The sequence below is a fragment of the Tiliqua scincoides genome, chromosome 8 (assembly GCF_035046505.1).
Source record: "Tiliqua scincoides isolate rTilSci1 chromosome 8, rTilSci1.hap2, whole genome shotgun sequence".
Lineage (NCBI taxonomy): Eukaryota > Metazoa > Chordata > Lepidosauria > Squamata > Scincidae > Tiliqua > Tiliqua scincoides.
In genome coordinates, this window is record NC_089828.1 from 25,744,234 (window position 1) to 25,769,878 (window position 25,645).

General features: G+C 45.8%; 1 protein-coding gene and 1 pseudogene across 3 annotated transcripts in view; one reads left to right on the plus strand and one right to left on the minus strand.

The window, feature by feature from the left end:
* RORA (RAR related orphan receptor A) overlaps positions 1–25,645 on the minus strand; it is a 442,115-nt gene that overhangs the window by 199,002 nt on the left and 217,468 nt on the right. The gene's annotated exons all lie outside the window — the stretch shown is intronic.
* LOC136659583 (5S ribosomal RNA) lies at positions 11,221–11,340 on the plus strand (annotated as a pseudogene).

Sequence of the window (25,645 nt, forward strand, 5' to 3'; positions counted from 1 at the left end):
AAGAATTCCTCTGTCCTATCACCTTCAGCTCTCTTAAAGCTATTTCCTTTCTCCAACTTCATGGGTTGATCTAACACCACTAAGCTCAATAATCTCCTCCCAGTCATTCCGGAAGGCTTTGGGTGCCAGTTCCCTACTTGATCGGATGATTCGCACTAAAGCACTCCAAGGAGACGGTGACTTTAGATCATGACGCTCAGCCCCACCACAAAGTTTTTCTTCCTTATTCCTAAATGGTGAGCCTCTTGGGGCACAAGAAGTGTTGTCTATTGTAAAGCACCATGAAACATTGTGGGCACTACCCATCTTACTTATCAATCATATCAAAGAATCTTATCAAACAACCATCTTATTTCTCTGTGATTTTTCCCCCCCCACCATCGTGAAACTTGGGATGGTACAGAAGAGTGGTCTTTAACATTTTTTGTGCCATGACCCCAATAAATAAATGAAGTATAAGACTGGGAACCCACCACTGAACCTGCCCCCTCCTGGGACCCAATTGGCCAACTCCCTGCCCTGCCCGCTCCGTTTACCCCTACCTCTTGTATCTTCACAACTACCCTGTGAAATAGCAGCCTGAGCAGGACCTTAGGAACTGCTGGGCAAAACAGTGAGAAGCAGCTGTACAGGATTATATCAGGAACTCAAGTTTTGATAAGGCAGTACCATTACTGGGTTGGATCCAAGCCCTCTCTTGCACAAGCTTTGAAAGGTTGCCAGGACAGCCCAAATGAGCCCCACTGGGATTGCAACCCAGAGGTCAAAGAAAACTGGTACAGAGGAATCTCTGGTCGAAGCACTATCAGACCCAGACCTGCTTCACTTCTATCAACATGGTTGATACATCATGTGTCTCCAAACCATGCCCTGGTTAGGCAGAAGACAGATACTGTGACAAAAGCTCCCTTCATAGGGAGCTGCATTTCTTGCAGCCTATTTCGGCTATTTCAGCCTATTTCGGCTGCAAGAAATAGGGCCTTCTCAGTAGTGGCACCAATGCTATGGAACTCCCTTCCCCCTGACTTAAGAATGGCTCCCTCTCTTTTCGGCGAGGCCTGAAGACCCTTCTGTTTAAACAGGCCTTCTGAGTTCTCGGCCTTTTAACATCTTTTTAACATCTTTTAATATTTTTTACAGGCCTGATTCTTTTATCTCACCCCAGCAGTGTCTGTTCTGGTGGCTGTCTGCTGGTATTCTTTTGCATCTTTTTAGATTGTGAGCCCTTTTGGGACAGGGAGCCATTTAGTTATTTGATTTTTCTCTGTAAACCGCTTTGTGAACTTTTAGTTGAAAAGCGGTATATAAATACTGTTAATAATAATAATAATTATGACTTGCTGCTGCTCTATGCTCTTTTTACCTATTTTTTACTCTGACTGCTGTTTTTTATGATGTGTTAATATGTTTTTATTTGTTTTTAAATTATGTTTTTATATGTTGTAAGCCGCCTTGAGTCCCTTTGGGGAGAAAGGCGGGATAAAAATAAAGTTGTTGTTGTTGTTGTTGTTGTTGTTGTTGTTGTTGTGGAGAAAGGCGGGATAAAAATAAAGTTGTTGTTGTTGTTGTTGTTGTTGTTGTTGTTGTTGTTATTATTATTATTATTATTATTATTATTATTATTATAACTGTATTTTGTTGACAGGTTTTGTCCATATGAAGATCCTCTAAGAAGACTCTTCTCTGCATCCCACAGACAGCTGAATTGTGTTTGGTTAGGATGTGGTACAAGGACTTCTCAGTCGCCACACCCAGGCTTCAGAGCCATCTCCGAGGGTGGTCCATCAAGTTTCCTCTCTATTGGCCTGCGATCTTCACACCATCTTTCCTTTTAAGCAGGTCTTTGCCTTGAAAGGACATTAGTCTCTTTGGCTCTCGGTTATTTTAAAATTGATTTTTTTACTGAGTCTGTCTGAGACTCCTGTCTCCAGGAATTGCAATTGTCTTGCAATTGTTTTTATTTTTATTGTATAGTTTTAATTGCTTTTTTTGTGGGATGTCACCACGATTTGTTTTAATTAATTCATTGTCCTATTGTGAGAGGGAGAGGAAAAAAAAATCAGAATACCATCCAAACGAAATCAAGCTCTTTTAAAAGTTTGTTTAATTTTAGCGTAGACTTGCAATAAGGACATGCTTTGGGTAGACACTTCCTGATTTTGATTGATGGCTGGGAAAATATGGTCGCAGAGGAAAGACATTTCAGTTCCCTGCAACAGCTGAGTTACAACCATGCCTTTATTGTGCAATTCAGTCACTGGCTTGGAAGACCCCGAGTTTTCCTTTCGGTGTCTCTGTGTTTTGGTGTCTCTGTGCTCTTTTCAAAATGACATTCCTTCCAGTTCCCCAGCCATTCCTAACACTCGACTCTGCCCTTTCGAGTCAGTGTGAATGTTTTCCTCTCCGAAGTGCAAGAGGTCACTGGCACAAGCAACTCTCTTGTAAGTAAGAAAGCTTGAAAGGCTTCAAGGGGAACAACTGAATGGTTAAATATGCTGTGTTTGACTCCTGCACTATTAAATCCAAAGTGGATTTCACAATCTTTTAGAGGATCTGTTCCCAGAGGGGGAAAAGATGGGGGGGGGATTTAGCCCTAGAGAGCAAATGCATGGCTTACTCCTGGTGCCTCTTGCTGTTAAAATGATCAGTGACATTTGGAAAGTCCTCCCTCCGCTTTGCCTCCACCACTGGTTCTCTCCCTCCCTTGTATACACGATCCAAACTCACTGAAGTCTACACCGTAACAGGCTGATCATGGAATCACCACCACCACCACCCCCGGGATGCTACCACCTTCCCTGGGTCCTGAGCTGTCCACTATAGGAGGAGATTTGGGTTTGGTTTGCTTTTGACCAAGCAGGTCTGCATTCGTAACTTCCTACCCAATCATTACAGCCTTCACCTTGAGAAGCAAGTGTGTGTGTGTGGGGGGGGGGGGGAGAACATAAACACGATGTTACCGAAGTCTCCGCCAAAGTGTTTCTAAGTGATGGTGGGAGTTCATTACTGGGGTTGAGCAGCCACTGAGCATAACTCGATTTGGAAACAAATCAATTGAAAATGTCATCTTAATTATTTATGAGGACTGACATCGGTGACGAGTTGACTCCAAATGCAGCCGCTCGTTGCCCATCGGTGCCTTCCTAATGAATGCGGCGGGGAAAGACCAGATGCAATTAGCGGCTTCCTCGATGGTTGAATTCTCTGTGCCACCCTCAAGTGCCCCAAGCATCTCTGGCAGACCTGTGCAGCCCCATCTCAAGGCCCTTTCTCAGGACCCCCTCTGCACATATAAGCAGTGAGGTACTTTAAAAGCAAAACCGATGGCACAATCTTAACTTTACCATGTTTGCAGCATGTTTGCAGAACCAGTTGAGTAGGCTGCACTGGCGGGAAAGGCTGTGCCACCGTACTGGTGCTGAATCCAGGAGCAGCACCAGACAGAGCAGATAAGCTCCTGCCAAGTGGTTATCAGGGGGTGGGGGAGGGCAGGGGGAGGTTCAGGCCCTGGAGGGGGTGGGATCACTCGTGCTGGCCTACACTGAATCCTATGTCTCCTCCTGGGCCTGAAAACCTGACACAGGGCTTCTCCGACTTGCACCAGCTATTTTGGTGGCGCACGTCTGAGTCCCACCATTGCACAGTCTGGGTCTCTACTGATCTTCCCTTACATCAAGGAGAGCCCTACTCTGCTCAATCCCAGCACTGCAAACAGCACTGGTTAGGACTGGGCTGCCCGCCACTGTTGAGCATGTTTTCAGGATAGCCACAGCAAATCTCAAGGGCCCATTTCTGAAGCTCAAAGGCATTAGAATCTACAGTACCAACCTGACCCTTTGCAACAAACATCGTTGGCAACCTTCAGTCTCGAAAGACTATGGTATCGCGCTCTGAAAGGTGGTTCTGGAACAGCGTCTAGTGTGGCTGAAAAGGCCGATTCGGGAGTGAAAATCCCTTCCACACTGGGAGCAGGTGCAGTCTGTCCCTGGTCTGTCTCCCTTGCTATGGGCCTCCCTTCTTTTCCTCTTTGCCTCAGACTGTGGTGGAGAGAGGTGGGCTAGAGTGTCTCAATGCTCTAGCCCATCATTCTCTTCTTCTTCACTCTTCCTCTTCCAATCTGTTCCCCTTCTGCTTTTATCAAGGGAGAAGGAGTGGTGGAAGCTGCCAGATAGAGGTGGGTACTCCCCTCACCAATCCTCTTCCTGAGGCGCTCACTTCAGGCAAATAAATGGGCAGACTTATCCTTTATACACCCTTAGGTGAATGTTTCAAACTGTGCTACTTCATTCTCTCCCACCACCCCCTCCCTCACAAAGTTGCCACCTAAGCAACTGCTACTCTTAGCCAGCCTAGACAAAACTCACTAAGTTTTATATCTCAGCAATTGGTTGGTTGGCAACCTTCATCTCTCAGCAAATTTCTTTACCAAAGATTGGCAGGCAATTTTCCCCCTGCTTTTTCCCCAGGTCTTGGGTTTTGCTGGGTTTTCACCTGGCTTCTGTCTTTTGATGGCCAAGATAGAGCATTTACTGCGAGTCTCTGAGAATGAAACATCGCGGGCTGCAAGAGAGCGACTATCGGCCTTGACAGGTGGGATGCTGCTCCTCTTCTCCTAGATGACTTTTTGACAGCCCTGGAAAGCTCTCCCTGTGTCCGATCTCAGCAATATGACAAGGGCTCCATTTTCAGGAGGAGACAGTATGTGCCAGTTAGCCTGATTGTATTGTATTGATTTATTTTGGTCTACACAAGCTTGAGTTCCTTAACTGGCTGAGTGAAAAAGGCTTTGGGGAAGATGGGCAAGAATGGTTCTTCAAGTTTTCACCATGGGTTGATGCTGTTTAGTCACATCCCATATATTTGGGGTGTGGGATTTGTTTGTCTGTCCCATTTGTTCTTGTACAAGCAGCTACAACCAAAACGCATGTTTATTTTTAAAATGTATACACCACTTTTTAGAGGCCCTCAAAGCAAATCCAAACCCTCGTTTCCCACCACAACTGGGAGGACTGATACATGAAAACAATAAATTAACAAACAGCCACACAAAGATGCCACCAGAGTTGACAACTAGCCACCTCACCAAGGAAATGGCTCATACACCACATTAAAGGCTTGTCTGCAAAATTCCTGAATTCTCCAAACATGGGAGTGCTAAAACCACTGCGCTTAACCACCTGTGGCAAGACTGGCCAAAGCCTTTCCAGCAACCAAGCCTACGCACCAATTTCTGCCCCCTTACTTGGTGACACACTAGCCACTATCACGCCTCCTCTTCCCACTCCCTGGATCTGAAAAGGAATAGGGGACAGGAACAGAATAGGAAGAACAGAGGAGAGAAAAATAATAGACTAGACGGTTGGAGGTGTCTAGTGCCCTCTTCTCCACAATTCCTTTTCCAGTTCATTTCTCACTTCCTCTTTAAATTCAGGAAGAGGGAGGAGAAACAGTGGAACCTGACACAGGTTTGTGCTCCTCTTGCCTGTCACTGCCTCAGTCACCTTTATGGAAGGTCCAGCTTTGACCTAAGGGCACAACAGAGCAGGATAGTCTCCTGATCATTTCCCACTGAAAGGAATGGGAGTTGTCCAAGTATCTGGATTGTGTCCTTTCGTTTCTTGTCCCTTAAAGTCAGCCAGAATAAAGAAAAGATGCTCACAGTTAAACTTTCTATTTCAGGAGTGTTGGTTACTATTTCTATACTGCTTTTTGAAAACCCAGAATAGCTCATGACAGAGATGACCACGAACAAACTAAGGACAATCTAAAATTTAAGCAAACCTGCCACCCCTGAGCAGCTCAGTCCTTTATCACTGCAGGCACCATCAACACTTAAAGACCTCTGCCCGATGACTGAGAAGATTATATTTCAGAGCAGCGCTTATTGGATTTTGCACTAATCCATTCAGTGGCATAGCTAGAGGGAATTCAAAGCACTCCGAAAGGGAGGGGGAGGTGCCGCTTGCATGCTGTGCTGAAGCTCCCTGCAAAACCTCAGTACTTTGAACCCGCCCTGGCTATGCCACTGAGCCCACTCTTGCATTTCTCCAGTCAGGCCACTGGCAAACAAGGAAAAACCATGATGTTGTGAGTTCTGACACCAGGTTCACTGGTGTCCACTGGTGTTTGCTGTTCCACCTGGTGTCCAGGACCAGGTGCTGATTTCAAAATCTGAACAGCAAAATTCTTCAACATTTGGATTTTCTAAGAATGTAATTTGTGGCCTATCTGAAAAACAGATTTCAATTGCCCTTTAAAAAACCTGTAGGGGAGAGGTCTCAAGTGGACCTCAACTGGCAACATTTATTTATTTGCTGAAACCATATATAACAAGCACAGTGTGAATCACTGATGAATTATGTTTCTATTCCACCCTTCCTCCCAGGAGCACAGGGAAGCATAAGTGATTCCTCCCCTACCCATTTGATCTACACAACAACGCTATTAAGTTGAGAAAGTTAGTGATCTTCCCAAAATCAGCTGGTGAGCTTCATCATCTCTATAAAGAGATTGGAACCTAGGTTTGTTGATCCAAATCCGCCACACTAACCACTACTACCACATCATACTATCTCTATAGGTGACTATGGAGCCTAGAGAGGATGAAGTACACCAGCAACTTGCTCCCTAGTAGTCTATGTATTTAACCTGCATCTGCTCCATCCACCTGAGATTAAATTTCCAGGAACCCAAGAATGTTCTGAGTGCTGAAAAATGCTGCAAAAATAACAACTTTAGCAACTGGTGACACATTGTTTGAAAGGGCTTCTGTAAAAGACAAAATAGGGACAATCACTGAACCAGGGGTAGGGACCCAGCAAGAGTGTCCCTGGCAAACTGGAGATACTGGGAGCATTTGTCCTGGCAGCTCCACCAGCCAGCCTCCCTCTTGGATGGAAAAGGAAGCCATCATCCCTCCCAATAGCTCATTACAGATTCTTTTTGTATCACAAGTTGTTTTAAAACCGTGAAATTAGTTCTGGCAGGGTGTGCAACGAAACACCCAAGAGATGAGACTGAATGAGTTATGTAAGGTTTCCACACATCCCACATTAAATTGTTAACTCTTCATGAGCCCATGCTGGAGAAGAGACACGCAAGCACAACAGGACAGCTCCACATGTTACCATGTGTAGGGAAATCCCCATTTTCCTCCTAGTCTTAGACCTCCCTGTCACCTCTGAAGCTCCTTGGATGCCTCAGCATTCAGAAGCAGTAGCCATGTCTTGCCCTGTGTGTCTGTCTTTCTGATTTACTGGTAAACTAAAGAACTTTGCTTTGAGCCAGTGGACTGTACCATGAAATCCATTTGATTCCCCAGAGCAGGAATGGCAACAACTCAGGTGATGCCCAGCATCAATCCAGACCCACCAAGATGTCATACATGTGAGCACACACACCTTTAAGCAACAGGTCCTAGTCAAGTCTACAATCTTAGACTAGAACTGAGATGGCAAGTGGAGGGGTTTATGACAGTTCCACTGTTGTAAATTGGCTGCTGCTGATGTGCGCAGCGTGTGGCCGGTGACCATTTCCTGAGTCCTGTCGCAAGAGGTGGCAGCATTGGATGAGCTCCAGAGGAGCCCTTTGTCCCCGCTGCTGCCAGTAAGCCAGTGTGGAGGAAGTGGGGTGGATTGAACGGGGTGGGACGTGGGCAGAACAAGAAGAGTGGGACCTCCAGGTTGTGTGTCAGGGCAGGTACCAGCGGCAATTGCTCTGCTGATATACTGTTCTCCATTTCATCCCTAAGTTGGCAACCTTCAGTCACGGAAGACTATGGTATCGTGCTCTGGATGGTGGTTCTGGCACAGCATCTAGTGTGGCTGAAAAGGCCGATTCGGGAGTGACAATCCCTTCCACGCCGGGAGCAAGTGCAGTCTGTCCCTGGTCTGTCTCCCTGGCTATGGGCCTTCCTTCTTTGCCTCTTTGCCTCAGACTGTTGGCCAAGTGTCTCTTCAAACTGGGAAAGGCCATGCTGCACAGCCTGCCTCCAAGCGGGCCGCTCAGAGACCAGGGTTTCCCACTTGTTGAGGTCCACTCCTAAGGCCTTCAGATCCCTCTTGCAGATGTCCTTGTATCGCAGCTGTGGTCTACCTGTAGGACACTTTCCTTGCACGAGTTCCCCATAGAGGAGATCCTTTGGGATCCGGCCATCATCCATTCTCACGACATGACCGAGCCAATGCAGGCGTCTCTGTTTCAGCAGTGCATACATGCTAGCAGCATGCTATTGGTTCTGATAAAGGCGCTACCATAGACCAACAGATTCCTCTGTGGGCATGCTGCAAGAGCTTTTCAGAGGTTTGAAGTCACTCACGCACACCATGGGTTTGCAAAGCTTACACAGAGGTCCAGCCTAACCTAACTGCATAATCTGTTCCATGGATGTGTCTGCACTTGTTTATAATGAGCCTGCACACTCCCAATTCATTTTGAATACTCAGATAATGAGATGTATTAAGCCTTTCTGGAAAGGCGGCTGGGGGTGGAGTTGGTGGGGGGAAAAAAGTACAAAAGCTTGTGTTTAATTTTTAAAGCATGAGGTGCAAAGGCTCAGATGGGCCACCTGGAAGGATCATCACTCTGTGCTAGAACACTTTCTTTGTATCCAGAAGGTTCACTCTCTGCTTTCCATCAAAGTAGACTCAGTGCCCAGGACCTTGCCAGGGAAGATAGCACTTGGCTAGTGCTGACTCATGTCCAAGGGACTGACTCAGCAGAAAGCAGCTATAGATACCTGCTTCTCAAAAGACTCCATCCAACTGGGCTCACGTTGATTCAATAGACTGATCAGTCAAAATAGTGTCTTTTGTTAAAATGACATTTTTAACTGTTGGCTGTTCTAGAATTAAATGTCAAAGACAAGAGTAGCTCCATGAATCATTCACATTTACAGATACCTTCCCTAGTATGGCTAAAAGATATAATAATTCATTTCAGTGTCTTGAAATTGCAGCTATTGCAGCTAGGGGGAGAGGCAGTAGCTCAACGGAAGAGCATGTTCTATGCATGCCAGATCCAATTCCTAGTAACTCCAAGTAGAGCTGGGAAAGACTCCTGTTTGAAAACTTTGGACGGCTGCTGCCAGTCAGGGTAGACCAGCACTTCCCAAACTTCTACAAGGGAGTTGACAGCAGTGTAAATTGTTGCGGAGAGGAGGAAAGTTTTTGGGCTCTAACCTTTGATACACCCCACTGATAGGGCTATATCAGTGCTGGAAGAATGGCTAGGATTGGGAGTTAGATCTCCCATATTTCTCCCCATAATTCAAGTGCTGCAATCACCGTCAAATCTCTTCTAGTATCCAGATGAAGAGGCGATGATTGATGAGGGGGGTTAATACTGAGAATCCCCCTTTGCAAAGTTATTCATTTCAGCTCCTCTTCCAAATGCTAAAAGTGTTTCACTGAATTTTTAAAACTTCAGCCATACTGGGTGGAAAGAGACCTCTAAGAATCAGTGATGATTATGTCGAAATTTGGATGATTCCAAAGGTATTTCCTGTTTAAGACTGACTGTTTTGTCTCTCTGCTAACAGAATTATAGGACCTAAAATACTGTACACTTTAGAAGAGAGGAACACCGTGAAGCATTACATAACAGCCAAAAATGCATTGCAGGACTTTTTTTTTTGTCCTCCCTTTATCAAACCAAATCAACAAACAAAAAGGCAGTTTTCAAGATCTCAGCCTCTAGAGATCTCTGAAGTAAACCAGTAAGATTTCACAGGAGAAAGTTACCAAAATGCCTGGCGATACCATTTGATGTAACACTTTTTATAGCTTCAATATTTCTGAACACCACAGAAACTCCGGGGCTCTGAGGTAATGACAATACAGTCTCCAAATGTCTCAGCCCCTCCCTCACAACACAACCTGGAAAAGCGCTCAGGATATCCGCGCCAAGATGTACAAATGAAACACACACACACACCCCAAGTATTTGGACTTGCGTCTGCTTTGCACATGCTTCAAAGGCCTAATAGCATAAAGATGTTCACACAGGCTGACCTCAAATGCCTTCATTTAAAGGGCTCAGCGGAAGGTCTCGCTCTAATCTGGAAGCGATGCTTAGCGCTCCACGACAACCAGCAAATCCCACAGTGCCGTCCTCTCTTTGCACACCTAAGCAGCAGCTTGGGTCAAATGAGATCAAGCCCTCAAGGACCATCGAACAACTGACCTGTCTGATAGTTCACAAGTGGGCTGCATCTCTTTGACTTATGGGGCCAGCCTTCGCCTTGCCCTTTTCAGAGGTGAAAAAGCAGAATTGTTGCCCATCCGGAGGCAGCACCGTCACCAGGATTTTAGGCCCAAACTTCCCTCAGAGGCTCCTTTAGGTTCCTAAGAGGATACACCAAATGTTGCCCACCCTTACCTAATGTGTATTCCTTTTCCTCCTCCTGCTCCTGGATTTGAACAAGATGAGGGAAGCCAAGCAGTAGAGGAAGTGTGGAGGAGAGGAGAGGGATGGGTCAGCTGACCACTCTCCTCCATGCTTCTTCTACTATTTCCCTCTTTCTTTTTGATTTCAGGGACAGGGCAGAAAGAGGACAGCAGTCCCACCAACTTGATACCTGAGGCAAACACCTCAGGTGGCCTCACAGACTGGCTAGTCCAGTCTGCCACCACTATGCCTCCATTCCAGGCAGTATATATCAGGGGCTATTCACCGAGGCAGGATGAGAGGGAGACAAGACTGACTCATGGGGCATAATCCATTGGGACTTTCCCCTATACACGCTCATTGAAATGAACAGGAGCTACTCATGTCCTGGGCAACTGTCTTGACCTGGCCCTGTTGTCTCCACTGGTTCCCTCCTCTTTCTCCACTGCCACCCTGCAACATCAGCAACTTCATCTAATCCCCATCTAGTCCCCTGTGGTAGATCAGCTGACACATTTCAATCGCAAGGGCAGGGAAGCACCTGCAAGATGGAATCCAGCATGCACACTATTCACAGGCATTCAAAACTGTTCATCAATGGTGCGAGGAGGTAAGAGCAGGTAGGGGGGTGGCATTTCATACACTGCCTCAGGGACCAGGAGCTTTTGAGCCAACACTGTGGGTAATCTTGGGTGAGTCGCTCTTTCTCTCAGCCTTAGTTGGCTTACACATTCCCTGTAAGGAGTCTGTGCCTGTGTGCCCGTGAGGAGACCCCTTCTCTTCCCTGCATGATATCGCAATGGTGTCACGGCACAATGTGCGATGATGTCGCATGCCATCACCAACTGTTACCCTGCACACGCCCGATCTCGTCTGATCTTGGAAGCTAAGCAGGGTCAGGCCTGGTTAGTACTTGGATGGGAGATCGCCCGGGAATACCGGGTGCTGTAGGCTTATACCAGAGTCTTTCGAGATTGAAGGTTGCCAACCATCACCAAATGTCCAGGTTGCTGAGCTCCATGCTTTGCAGCGCTCGGCTCCAAACCATGCAGCCGTACAGCTTAGCAGGAACCCTGGTTATGAGGATCATATGAAAGGAGAGGAGGGAGAACTTTGCAAGCTGGCTTGACATCCTTAGAAGAAGGCCATGACGATATAGAACAATAATCATTATTAACAATATCAAGTAAATCTTAATAATTAATATTGAAATAATATTGAATATATTATTGAAATACTATTGTAATAATATTAAATGATGATGACGCAAAGCATCTCATGGATCATACATTAATAGCACATCGTCAGTACATCATCAGCATCCTTAGAGATAACTGCACCTACTGCATATATGATTGGTTGGCAACCTTCAGTCTCGAAAGACTATGGTATAAGCCTACAGCGCCTGGTATTCCCAGGCGGTCTCCCATCCAAGTACTAACCAGGCCTGACCCTGCTTAGCTTCACGAGATCAGACGAGATCAGGCATGTGCAGGGTAACAGTTGCATATATATGATATAATATAATACAGAGGAAGAGGAGAATGCCTTACTTCTCCTCTCCACAAATTGTGTTTGTGCCTGTACAGAAGGCAGTAGAAACAGCCACAATCCTACCCAGAAATTGCATTATAATTGCATTATTCTCTTGCTTTTCCACTGAATACCTTTGTTTTTATTCTCTCTCTCCCCCCCCACCCCATTTTCCCCCCTTTGGTAAACACTGGTTTTCTACATTGATTAATGGCAAGGCCATCGCAGGGGTTATCTGACATCCCAAGCAATTGCGGCTCACTGTTTTAAACACCGCCAAACTCAAGCCAAATCTGTACAGTTATATCTCTTTAATATCACTTCTCTCTGTCTGTCCCACAGGAGGCCAATAAATCTTCCTCATGAATAATACGGCAATCTGCAGCTGTGGTAATTTATCATTTTTATTAACATTGGGCCCTTGCGATATAGTTCAGATAAAGAGCATACGATGCCTCGTAAGTTCAGATGCTTATAAATGTGAGGTTTCAGATTTCATCTACATTCTGTTCGAAAAGTACAGCTTCTCTGTGCTATACGATACAGACTTCCTCCATGATGTTGGTCAAGTCTCTTAGCGACTGTCTATATCTGCTTGCCGCGGTTTCAACAGAGGGGACAAACGACAGCTATAGTTCCACAGTCTATGCTTTATAAGAACATGGATACCTTATTCAGTACTGGCTGAGAACCCACACTCCTCTGAGGGCCCATATGGCCAACTCCTGAAGCCCCTGTTATAACGGGCAGCTTGTTGTTGCCAGCAAGAATGATGGGGCAGGGGCAAAAAGAGCCAGGGTGACTCTGGTGTGGGTTTTCCCAGCTTCCCCTGCCCTCCAGCCAATTGGGTGGTTCCTCTGCATTCAGAGGGTCCAAGAGGAGCATGTGCCCATCTGCCTGCCTGCTGGCTGAAAACCAGGTAAATAAGCTCAAGATGAGAGGGGGAACGTTTGGGTGGGGAAAGTGAGTTTGACTATGAAGGGTGCACATGTATACACATGTATGCTCTTTCCCATAGCTTGCCCAAGGGCCTGGCACAACCTGGCACAATCCCAGATGTTCAGTAACCCTTAGAAGGATTTGCGCATTTTGGTAAAGGAGCACGAGTCAATGAACAGTGATAATTTTCCTAGTTTGGAAAAAAGGAGATGGAACTTTTCAACCTGGTGCTAACAGTTATATGATTCCACTCTATTTATTCACATTAAGAGCCCACCTTCCACCACTGAACTCCAGGCCCTTTACACAGGGTTCTCCAACCAAATCTAGACCTGTTGAACTTCAGGGAAGTTCATGTACTCAGACCATGTACTCTTCTCACTCTGGCCTTCTTTTCAGTGACTTGATCTCTGCCCCTTTTGGGAGGGGACAGTTCTCCAATCTGTTCCCCCCCCTCCTGTCTGCAAATGCTTGAGCCTTAGAGGTCTCAGAGGCTGTTGCTACAATTGACATCATATCCTGCGCAGATAAGAATGTGAGATCTAGCAACATGCTTCCCACACATACCCCTGTACAGGCAGGAAATATAGCTCAGCAGTAGAATAGTAGTAGCAGCAGCGGAGGTCCCAGGTTCAGTCCAGGCTAGCTCCAGGTATGGAGCTACCTCCATTCAGTGTAAATCAGTGTTCTTCAATCTGTGGATCATGACCCCATGGCGGTCACAAAGCCTCATTGAGGGGAGGGTCATGGCAACCTGTTGAAGCCTGTGCAAAAGAGGCTTCAATTATTGGCTCTAATCCAATAATGGTACTCAGAGGTGTAGCAAGAGCTGGAACCTGAGGGGTAACTCCCCCAGGTGCTACACCAAGGGGGTGTGTGCAAATTTTTCCTTCACCAGCACCTTCTCCTCTGTCACTTCTGGGATCTCTGGAGAAGGAGGAGGTACTAGCAGTGACTGCTTCATGATCTGGTTGCAGCCCCCATTCCTTCTCCTGTGGAGGCTACTACTTGGAGAAGGAATGGGGGGGGGGGAGCACTAGCCAGATTGTGAAGTGGCCGCCACCAGCACCACCTCTCTTTCTGGGCAAACCCAAAAATGGCATCACAATGTGGGTGCCAGAGCCATTAGATATGCTGGCGATTGTACTATATTATAAAAACTGAGTTACTAATATAATCATACACAGCCTCTTCTTTCTGTCTTGTCCAGAAACTCCAAAGACTGGCTGTTACCTCACAGGACTGTTGTGAAGAAACAAAAGGTGGGGAAATATGGTGGGCAGGGATGGTTGGTGACTGGGGTGTGGTGGGTGCATCAGATTCCAGGAGGAGAGTGGGATTGGCGGTGGATCTCGAGTTTCTTTCTTTCTTTCTTTCTTTCTTTCTTTCTTTCTTTCTTTCTTTCTTTCTTTCTTTGGCTCAGAAAAGGTTGAGACAATGATGCGGTCCCGGGGATCGCATCCCTATGGGGGGCAAAAGGGGGTTGCGCTTGCTTTTAGAGAACGTTCCAAGCCTAGGGGAGCTCTGCGGAGGGCTGTGCAGGGCTCCCCGTACCCCCAAAGCCTGTTGCAGCCCTACCTACGTAAGTGTAAGTGAAAAGTGATCCTGGGGATCACTTTACTGCCCTATCCCCACCCCCACAAAGACTTACTGAGGGAGTAAAGCTCCCTCAAAGTTTAAGCAACGCTGGTGTAGAAAACACTGAACTCAACAGAGCAATGTCTAACTCAGTATACAGCAGTATCACCTGCAGAGCTTAGAAAAGTACACCCCGCCAAGATCAGGGAGCATGGGTTTGAGGTCAAAGGGCAGGATAGTTGAGCCATCTGTAGCCTCAGTAGCTCTTTAAATAAAAGTAAGTACCCCCAAAGCACTTGATATTTGAGTGAGAAACTAGACTTTCCTTTGTTGGTGCCTTTTTCCTGGAGCTAGAATAGAGGAATCCTTGTAGCCAACCAGATGCACTTGGCCAAACTGTGCTGGATAAGCAGAGGGAGTGAAAGCTGACACAGAGTCCTTCCAAGTCATGACCTCAACCCAGCACATGAATCACAGCTTCAACCCTTCTCCTCCAACCAGCACGCAAGTGTCTGTCTGCCTAACCCGCAGGATGCAGCCCTACACAGACTTCCCCGGGCACAAAGTCATCAAACTTTTTCCCCAGCAGGCAAAAAAAGAAAAAAGGGAGCACCCATCACGCTGGCAATTACTTCACCGTACACAGTAACGTTGACGACAGCCCAAATACAGACGCACCATCCGAATGAGTAACAATGACTCGGGGCAAAATGGTTTACTCCACCCCACCTAGCAACACCGTCAGGAAAGTTACTGGAGGAAAGGCAAGTTCTTAGAAGCAGAAGCAAACTCACATGGCTTGCAATTAGCATCCGTTGGAGGGATGTGACAGAGGTTGACAAAATGTTCCATGACTTGGAGAAAGTGGACAGGCAGATGTTTCTTCTCCCTCTCTCATTACATAAGAACCTGGGGGTGAACCGATGAAGTGGGTTGGTTGGGGATCATAAATAAAATTATGGAGGTCACCGCCACAGATGTGTTTATGGACAGTAGCCTAAACAGCTCTAAGACAAATTCATATGTTAGACAAATTCATGGAAGAGGAGAGGCCTAGCAATGTCTAGCAGGCATGATGGCTCTATGGAACTTCCATCTTCAGAGGCAGTCTACCAATAACTGTGGAGAAACAACAACAGAAGGGGGTCATGTGGTTATCCTGGAGGCATCTAGCTGGACAATGTGGGAAGTAGGATGTGAGCTCGATGGTTCTTTGGTCTGGTCCTGCAGGGCTCTTCTTAGCCATGATATTTAGGAACAGAATCTCCATGTACAGACTCAAAACTGTTGTCTCCATCAGTGTTCTGGCCTCCTTCCCTTAAAGTAGTGACAAAAGACATTTTTGTTCATCAGCAAATGTTTGGCTCTTTAAAAATCCACTTGGGACATCCATTAGATTATCTCTCTCTCTTTCCTACCAAACTAAAAGAAAATGGGTTTTAAATGTATTTTTGATTTGATTGTAGCTTTTTTCCCACATAAAGCAGCGCTTGGCTACAGCAGATGGCTGTATAAACACAGTGATTATAACCGCAACGTACACAAAAACACACCACTGGCAGGGTAGTGTGATCCATCCTCCCATCTACTCACTGTTCCTTAGAGCAATGATGATAATTCTTCAGGAATGTATATGGGCAATTCCCTGCTATGATGCTGGGGGGAGGGAGAGTCTTGGCGCTAGTGCCTCCCTCCTTCCTTCTGATCTGCCCCTATGCCAAGATCAAAATTATAGACTCCACTGCCATCACAAGGATAAAGTTCCTCAGAAGCAACCCTCCAACTTACATGAAATGAAGAATTCCCTCAAGCTCCAAATTGGCCAGAGTAAGGCTCCGGCTGTGTTCAACCAGCAACAGACAGGCAAAGAGTTAAATTAGAAAAAGAGTTTATTAAAACACAAAAGGGGACATGGGGTGGATCGCGCAGCAGGAGACAGACTAGAATATCCAGCCTTGAAAAATGGCTTGGGCGTTGGCAGTGCCCAGGTGTTCATCTTAGCAAAAATATACACAGTTGTTAACTGGTGAACTTAACAGCAAAATAATTTTGACTGCCAAAATGAAAACACATAAGTTCTCTGCAACTGGGTGTACCAACTTCTGAAAGGGTTTTGAGTCCATACTGCACTCCTGGCTGCTTCAAATACTTGGGGAGTATAAAGTTAATTCCACTATCAAGGCTCTGCTAGAAATTACAAAGGCAAAATGGAACTCTAATATAAAACCAAGTAAGATGAACACAGGTGAGCCTGGTGTGTTTTTGTCCAGCTTTTATACCACTCTCAGCTCTGTCCTATAGAACTAGCACTGAGTTACTTACTCCAAACACATAGAAAAAGACCAGAGTCATTTATGGAGGACATAGAATTACTTGTTGACTCCCCAGTTAGTTTCAACAGCCTCATGCCAACCACAACAATAGTCAGCTATGATCTAAATGTATCATTGGGTTATGAAAAGCACGCAACTTCTTCACACTGTGAAATGTATAAGTGACGTTCCTTAACAACAGGGACAACTGATAAACTCAGACATGTTACCTATACTGGAGTGTAATTCTATCTCCAATTACCTGGGGATCCATCAGAACCACCAAATCACTGGCTTGAATTTAAAATCCTCTTACAGATATCTTTACGATAGCAATTTTCAACCGTTGTGCCGTGGCACATTGGTGTGCCATGAAAAGTCCACAGGTGTGCTGTGGGAGTTTGGAGCAGTTGGCTGAAAATCACTGAAAAACTCTTCCAGGTTCTGTGGTTCTGTTTTTTAGGGCAACTGTCTGTAATAAGGAATTATCTGCCTGCCAACAAAAGAAGGAAGAGGGACAGACCATTCGGCCAGTGGCAAAAGAGGGGCAGACAATTCATTGCTACAGACAGTTACCCTAAAAACAGAGCCACAGAATTAGTAGTATTTTAACCAGTGGCATAGCTAAGCCAGGGTAGGAGAGTAAATTGCTCGCCCCCGACCCCCTGCAGCACAGTGTTAGTTTTCCACCATCTCCGCCGGGTGGGTGACAGCTCTTACCTGAGCAACACCTGCCCTTGTTCCCTAATGGCTCCAAATGGAGCCATTTCCAGGGCCAAGGCTGCACATGTGTGGGGTAGGGGGCAACAGTGCAGGTGCGGGGCATGATGAGATGACACGGAGGGGATCATCGCGTTGCTTGGCCCCAGGCACCAGCCAGAACAGCTATGCTACTGATTTTACCAAGGAATTCTGGAAGGGCTAAAATGGAGACAGGACCCAGAATACAGAGACTGTTCCTGGCAAATGGCTTTTGCCAAGAAAGACCCTTCAGATCCACCTAGAAATTCCTCTTGAAGCAAACTTTAAGCAAACTCCTGGGGCAACTTGCGTTTAGATGATTTGGGATGGTCGTCGGTTTCTCCCCCTTGGCTCCCACGTAGTACAGAGGTACAAGCGCACGCCCCTTTCCCAGTTCCTGTCTCCCCAATTTGAATATCTACTTTGATAAGTCGTCTCCATAGAGAACCGAAGGTTGGCCGCTGTGCATCTTTAATAAACAGTTCAGTCAGCCAAATGCTGTTTTGAATATTTCTTTTCAGGGAAAAGTCAAAACTGTCAGGAATCTACATCTTCTGCTATTCAAAAGAAGAAGAAAAGAAAAGTGGCACATGAGGAAAAAACAGAACATGCACATTGCCACTGCAAAATGGATGCAGGACATTATATATTTATATACCGAGCGCATGGCTGGAGGCTCCAAGGCACACTTGGGGTGGCAGCCTCTTCTATGACATCTGCAACCTGTGGCAGGAATGCACACCTATGCATGATTATCGATGGAGGCAGAGGTGTCTGGGGCAGTGACATTATTATGTCACAACATTGTGATGTGACTTCTGGGTTCCTAGGAGGAGGCACTGGTGGCAGCAGTGACCAAGCAAGCCAGACACAGCCAAAACCACCACCCTGGTTCCTTCTCCTCTGGAGAGCCTCCAAAGGAACAGAGCTGAGGCCAGACTGTGGGGCTGCCAGAAGACAGTAGTGGCCTCGCGATCCAGCTGCTTCCTGTTCCTTCTAGTTCCTTCAATGGTGGCCCCTTCGAGTGGCTGCCCAGGATACTTGCCCATGTCTAGAGAGTTATTCTCAGATGCAAAAGTGAGGGGTGGGGGGAGGAGAGAAGGGGTTACATTGACATTGCAAACCCAATCACGATTAAGCAATGTCGATACAAGGAAGTGGATCCTGCATGGAAAGAAGCAGCTCTGTCACGAGGGAAAGAGGAAGGGATAGTCACCATGTGTGACTTTCACAGTGACAGCCACATGGGTCTTGATCCAGCAGGGCTCCAGATTGGTTGTTATGTTGTTCTTATGCATGATTCGCCAGGATGTTCTCTGACACAAGCCTCACTGAAATGACCCGGAGCTGCTCAAGAGCACTGCCAATCTTTCGTGCAACTCTGGTTCATTTCAGTGGCGCTTTCGAAGGGCAACTCCCCAGCAGCTCAGATCTCAAGTGAATTAATGGAAGAGAGGGACTGCCAGGACATTGTGCCCACAACAACATCCTGGACAATGGTGTCCCAGTCAAATGTATTGGACATGTGCATCCATTCTTGTGTCCCTGACATTTGTGTCTCTATCTATGTATATTTATATTAGATGTAATTTTTATTTTTTTTAATGCAAAGGTAGGGTTAGAGACAAAATAAGAGGTTTAGCATACATAACATGGGTTTTATTGCCCAGTTATAGTTTGTTGGTTGCCCAGTTATAGTGAGATGAAAATGACCAGGACCCCAAAAAACAAACCGACAAACAGAAAAACCAGACATGAATGTCCAGGGATGCAGTAGACCACAACACAATCACCTTGTTCCCATTGTGCCTCAGGACTCCAATACTGGAAATCTTCACTAAAATTGAAAAAGGCATTGTCCTCACATGTTCAAGCATATCTTCCCAACTATAAAGTGAGAAATGTACTCAGTTTTTCAAATGCAAGTAGGATTCAACGTAATCATCACCATCATCTCTCTGAATCGCATTTTGCTCCCAGAACAAACAAAGAGGCTGAACTCACAAGTGACATACAAAGTGATAAAACCAACAAGAAAACAAAATATTAAAAATGGGGAAGGGAACCATATTAGACAAGCACATAGCAGTCAACAAAAATACAAAATAGCAGTTGACGACAACTGCCTACAAACATTCAGGAATGAGGTGCCCGTCGTGATATATTTTTTTTCTGTGCTCTTGTGCAATTTGAAAGTTTGCTCAGGCTTGGGCAAGTGTGAGGGACACCTTCACAGGGCTCACAGCCTGTTCTTCACCCCCCTTGATGCATACCAGTGTCTCCTATAGCTGCAGAGAGGCTCACTCCCTTCTCTTTATTCAGGCCTTGCATGACACCAATTAATGACTTGAACATCGCACAGTCATCCCTGTGGCCAAGTCCTCCAAGTGAGGATCATTATATCCTGCTTAAATATACTGGAGGCTTCACACTCCATTTTTCTACCTCCAGATTCCCGCTCCCAAGGGGGATGGAGAGTCAATTCAGAACAGCTCTGTAGGACAGGGTGTCCCCACTGTCCCACACTGGTGATTTATGATGCTGCTGAAACTGGTCCTTGAAAGAAATATCATCCTGGCAGCAACAGGGACAGCAGCTTAGTTAACGAATAAATCCTCAAGGATTCTGCTCAGGATAGGATGAAGGTTTCATTAAAAACCAGGATGCAGATGGAGAAGGTTCACTTTTGAACATGGTGTCCTGGGCACACAGCCTCTACAGAAGGGGGCTGCAAAGGGCCAGATTTTATCCTGAGTGTGCCACAGTGCTGGATCCTTCTTAGGAGTGACATGAGCTCATGTCCGACCTTACTCAAACATGAAATCTTCTTCAACCGTTTTCATAAAGAGTTGAGACCACTGTTTCCTCTAAAGGGCACAGCTGCATGGCTGTGCACCTTCCACTTGAGACCTGTGCAATTTGGAAGCTTGGCAACCCGGGTGTTCAGCAATGATGTTATGGCATCATTGCCGAATGTCCATAAGTAGTGGTGTGACATTCGCAATGCCATGCAGCTGCAGAAGGGATCTGCACACAAACACAGACCACTTAGAGGGAACATAGATTAAGACTGGAGGTGTATGGAGCATTTAGAGTAATGGTCAATCTGCACAGTCTAGTACTACAGAAGCTTCATAAGAATTTCGCTACTCCGAATCAAAATTTTGTAATGTGATTATATGGTTTATCGCAGTGGTTCTCTAACGTCTTAGCCCAGGATCCACTTTTTAGAATGATAATTGTCACGACTCACTGGAACTGATGTCATTAAGGTGGTGATATCACCTATGATGTCATGGCCAGAAGTGACATCATCAAGCAGGAAATTTTTTTAACAATCCTAGGCTGCAATCTTATCCACACTTACCCAGGAGTAAACCCAGTTGACTATCATTGTTTAAAACCTACTACATTATAGCCTACTAAAAGTACAGATCTCCCCAAATGCAATCACATACCACGCTGGCATCAAGTCTAATATACTCAAAAAAAAATTGAAATGAATGGGGACCTGCCTGAAATTGGCTCGCGACCCACCTAGTGAGTCCTGACCCACAGTTTGAGAAACACTGGTTTATTGTATAACACAGGGATCTCCAAACTTTTTTGCCTCAGGGCCACATCATATATCTTAATAAGGTGTTGAGAGCCAGGTGTGGCCCACAGGCTGGGGTTTGGAGACCCTGGTATAACATCAAGAGCTCAAGAGCTTAAATGATCAGGAGCTTCCCGGGAGCTGCTTCCTTCTTGCAAATTATTAGAATTTAGGTTTCATGAAAAGAAAAAATGAGGATGCAGGTAAAGAAGATTTGCCTTTGAACATGGTGTCCTAGATGTGGACTTTTTGAAGAAGTTGACCATGAACAGGGCCAGATTAGCTGTTATCCTAAATCTGCTACACCAGCGTTCTCAAACATTTTAGCACTGGGACCCACTTTTTAGAATGATAATCTGTTGGGACCCACCAGAAGTGATATCATTAACCTGGAAGTGATGATAATGATGGGAAGTGACATCATCAAGCAGGAAAATTTTTAATGCCTCCCATATGACAAAATCAAATTAAGTACCGTAATTTAAAGTTTACAGTAAATACAGTATACATTTAAACTATTATTAAAAATAAAGAAGAACTCTCCTAACCCTCCCAAGCAGTTGCTGATCTTTTAAAAAAAATTCCCCAAATATCGCAAAGGTTGTAATTCTATCCACATCTACCCAGGAGTAAATCCCATTGACTATCATTGCTAAAAGCACCTACATAGCCTGTTAAAAGTCCAGATCTGTCACATGTCCCCAAATGAAGTCACATACCATGGCGGCATCAAGTCTAATATATGAAAAATAAAACACACATTGACATGGATGGGAACCCACCTGAAATTGACTTACAACCCACCTAGCAGGTCCCAACAAACCATTTGAGAAATACTGTGCTACACCATTAGATCTTTGTTATGATTATCAATCCAATTCTATGCAGGGCCTGTGTTGGCAGAACACATGTTCCACCAGCTTGCGCTGTCTCAAATGTGTCATAAAGCACTCTGCAAGAGTGCGGAGAGCCAGCATACTAGTGGGAAGGCCAGACCTTCCAGCGTCCACCAGCAGCTGTTGGGATGCCTACTTGATCAGGTATGTCCATTGCAGGGGCAGAGGGAGGTCAGGGAGGGGGTGAAACGGAGAGAGGATGGGGTGGTGTGTGTGGATCTGGCCCAGGAGGGGCAGGATTGCCAGTGCTGGCGTTCACCATATCCATATCCCCTTCCCAGGCCTGATCCAATTGAATGGATCAATGCAAACTTGTGCCAGTGATAATGCCTGTGCAGGTCCAAGTTGACCCATTGTGACAGCAGGAACCTCCAATCAGGCCCTCCAATGATCTTGGAAGCTAAGCAGGGTCAGGCCTGGTTAGTACTTGGATGGGAGACCGCCTGGGAATACTGGGTGCTGTAGGCTTATACCATAGTCTTTCGAGACTGAAGGTTGCCAACCAATGACTGTGTTTCTATGCCTGGCAACCCAGTCCTTAGTCCCTTTCCGTGTGCATGCACACAAATGAATACTGATGTTGGTGCCACCTGCCCAAATGCAGCAGTCTCATTCCTTGATGCAGTCTCTCTCTCCTTGTGCGTGTGTGAACAGAAAAGCATTACAGGCTTTGGTCAACTGACCAATGTTGCTGGGATTGAACACGAGCAAGCATGACCCCTGCCTGGGAGCAGGAATAAATGAACTGGCCGTAAACCAGAAAATGTGTTAGACATGAAAATGCCCCAGAACTCCTCCCGTTCAAAAATGAGCACAGAATTGGACAGTGAACATTGTGTTCAAAAAAGCATGGGATACTTTTTACAGTGCTGGATTCAAAGTGATTATGGTAATTAGAACGATATATGCATTATTAGACATTTCATACCATTTTCATACCCTCCCTACCATTTTCATGCCTGGGCCAAAATCTTGCCCAGCCTTGGTCGGCAACTAGTAGCCACAAGCCACCAACAGCCATTCACAAAATGTTAAACGTAGTTAGACAAATGCCTGAAGCTAGATCACTTGATGCTACAGAGTCCCATTCCTACTGCATCATCATTATGCTCTAACGGCACTGGAAGAAGCTTCCCCACAATTTGCTTTGTGTTGCCCTGGGTGTCGTTAGCTCTCTGCTACGATCTGTGTTACAACCTTAACAAGGACGCAGTACACTCAGCTCCTGAAAAGTCAGAGAGCGAAGTGGAACGGCGCTATGATATTCAAGCTGTTGAATCACGAGCCCTGTGCATTCACGGGGGTTTCTACTGAGCTCTGCATTTAAATGAGGAACAAAATTGGTAGATATTTTTAGCAGGCCTCTGCCACTAAAACTCATTTGACGAAAGTACCAAAGGGACTGTTAATGTGGAATATGATTTTTTTTTTTAATCCCCTCTGCAGGAAGAACGGGGCCTAATTTATCTGAAAATGACTGGTACTTTCCTGGCCGGTGGGCATAATTTTACTTGGTACCTGTTTAGAGGAACATGGGCGTCTTTTATTTTATTTTTTTTAAACTCTTCCCATTTCAAACAGCAGGGCCTGTTCTGTTACAACAGCATCCAGTCTTGACATTGATCACTGCTATTTGTTGTAGCACTGAGCCCACCCACCTTCCAACTCCAGTCTGCACTTGTTAATTGCTCATGCTGTATTTCCCCCCCCCCCATATCAATAATAATAGTAATAATAATACGAAGCAAATAGCGGTGATATGGTTGGTCCATCTTTTTTTTTTTTTTTTAAGACCGAGTTCTCTGTAGTGATAGTGAGTAACTTTATGGTGAGTGGAGGTAAGAGGAAAGTGGAGGAAAGATCCCAGATATAGAAAAGGTTTTCGCTCATTGTTAGAAGCAAGAGAGCAGTATCTGAGAAATCAGATCTCCCTTGACAGGGCATTCCATTGTGTCAGTGCCACAACAGAGAAACTCTATGTCTTAGATTGCAATTCTGTAACTGAGGGGTCCATTTAATTACATCTGATGTATCCAGAAGTGTGGAGGATCACTCTCTTCTCCTCTATACTTCCTTCTTCCACTCTGTTTCTCTCTCCCTTCTCCAGTCCAGGGACTAGGAAGGGGAGTGGTGAAGGTGGTGACTAGAGCACCTCTCGGCAAGCAATTGTGGCATTTGGTGAGCTCCCACAGGCTTTGCGAGGTCTTGGGATGGCTCTCTTGGAAAGTTTTGGGGAAGTCAAGAAGCTGTGGTATAGCTAGGGGGCTGAATGATAAATTACCCCTGGTGCCATGCCTGGGGGGTGCCAGGGAGGAGCTTTTTGGAGGCTTTCTGAGACCCAGGGAAGCTGCACACAGTCTCGCTGAGCCTTGGAAGGTCTCAGAAGGCCTGCCAGAGCCTTAGAAAGGTACTGCTAGTTTTCTTGACAGGAAGCCCTGAGTTAAAGCTCCACTCTGGATTCTGAAATCCACTCTGGGCATGCTAAGAGAAGCCTTGTGCATTAGGCCTCTCTGTGCATACTTTGAGGACTCCAGCATGGCAAGGTTCAGTGATGGCAACTCATCACACTGGAGATTCTGAAAATGTAAGGTGGCTGTGAGAGCCTCAGCATGGCCCCAGCCCCTACTATGCTCTCTCATTATATTTCCAGAAAAGGGCTAGGACTCTCCAGAATGCACCGTGTATTCCAGCATCGTGTCCGCAAATGCAACCTCCCCCATCAGAAATCAGGATTCCATGTGGGGTAGTACTCCACCTTGGAGTTAAATAAATGCTGCGCAATCTACTATTAGTTTAATTCTACATCCCCTTCAATGTCTGGATAGGCTCAGGCAGTTCTAAAGCAAAAAAAAAAAAGTATTTTAATCTTCCTGCATCTTCCATCTTCCATGCTCCTGTGCTCGGTGTCAAAGAACCAGGCAGTAGGCAGTATCTGATGGATCAGACCAATGGTCCATCTAATCTAGCATTCTCTTCCTCAATCAGAGTTCTCCAGAAATCCCACAAGCAGAACATGAAAAAAAAATGGTGCACCCCAGCAAATGACAGGGGTAGACTATTTCTGAACTTGGTGGTTCCATTTAGCGAGCATAAGAGAATTTATTTATTTATTTTTCACATTTTTATACTGCCCTTCCTCCAAAGAGCTCAGGGCAGTGTACACAGCTGCTCCCCTCCTTCTGTCCTCACAACAACCCTGTGAGGTAGGTGAGGCTGAGAGAAAGTGACTGGCCCAAGGTCACCCAGGAAGCTTCATGGCTGAGGGGAGATTTGAACCCGGATCTTCCAGGACTAAGTCCACCTCCCTAACCACTACACCACCCTCGCTCTTTTCTGGATTGGAACAAAGGTCTGTCTAGGTCAGGGGTGTCGAACATAAGGCCCGCAGGATGAATGTAGCCCCCCCCAGTAGCAATTTATCTGGCCCCCGTTATAATTGGGCTCTCCTAGCTCCATAATTAGGCTCTTTCATATCTTGAAAAGATTTGCCCATTTTCTCCTTTATCATTTGCATCTAATGAGTTCCTAGGTGAGAACAAAGTGCTTATTTCTGACCATCATCTGCTTAATGAAGTCACTTTCGGCCCTCAGCAGGTGTTGTGAATGCTAATTTTGGCCCTATTTGACATCCCTGGTCTTGCCCATCATTCTCTTCCCTCAAACGG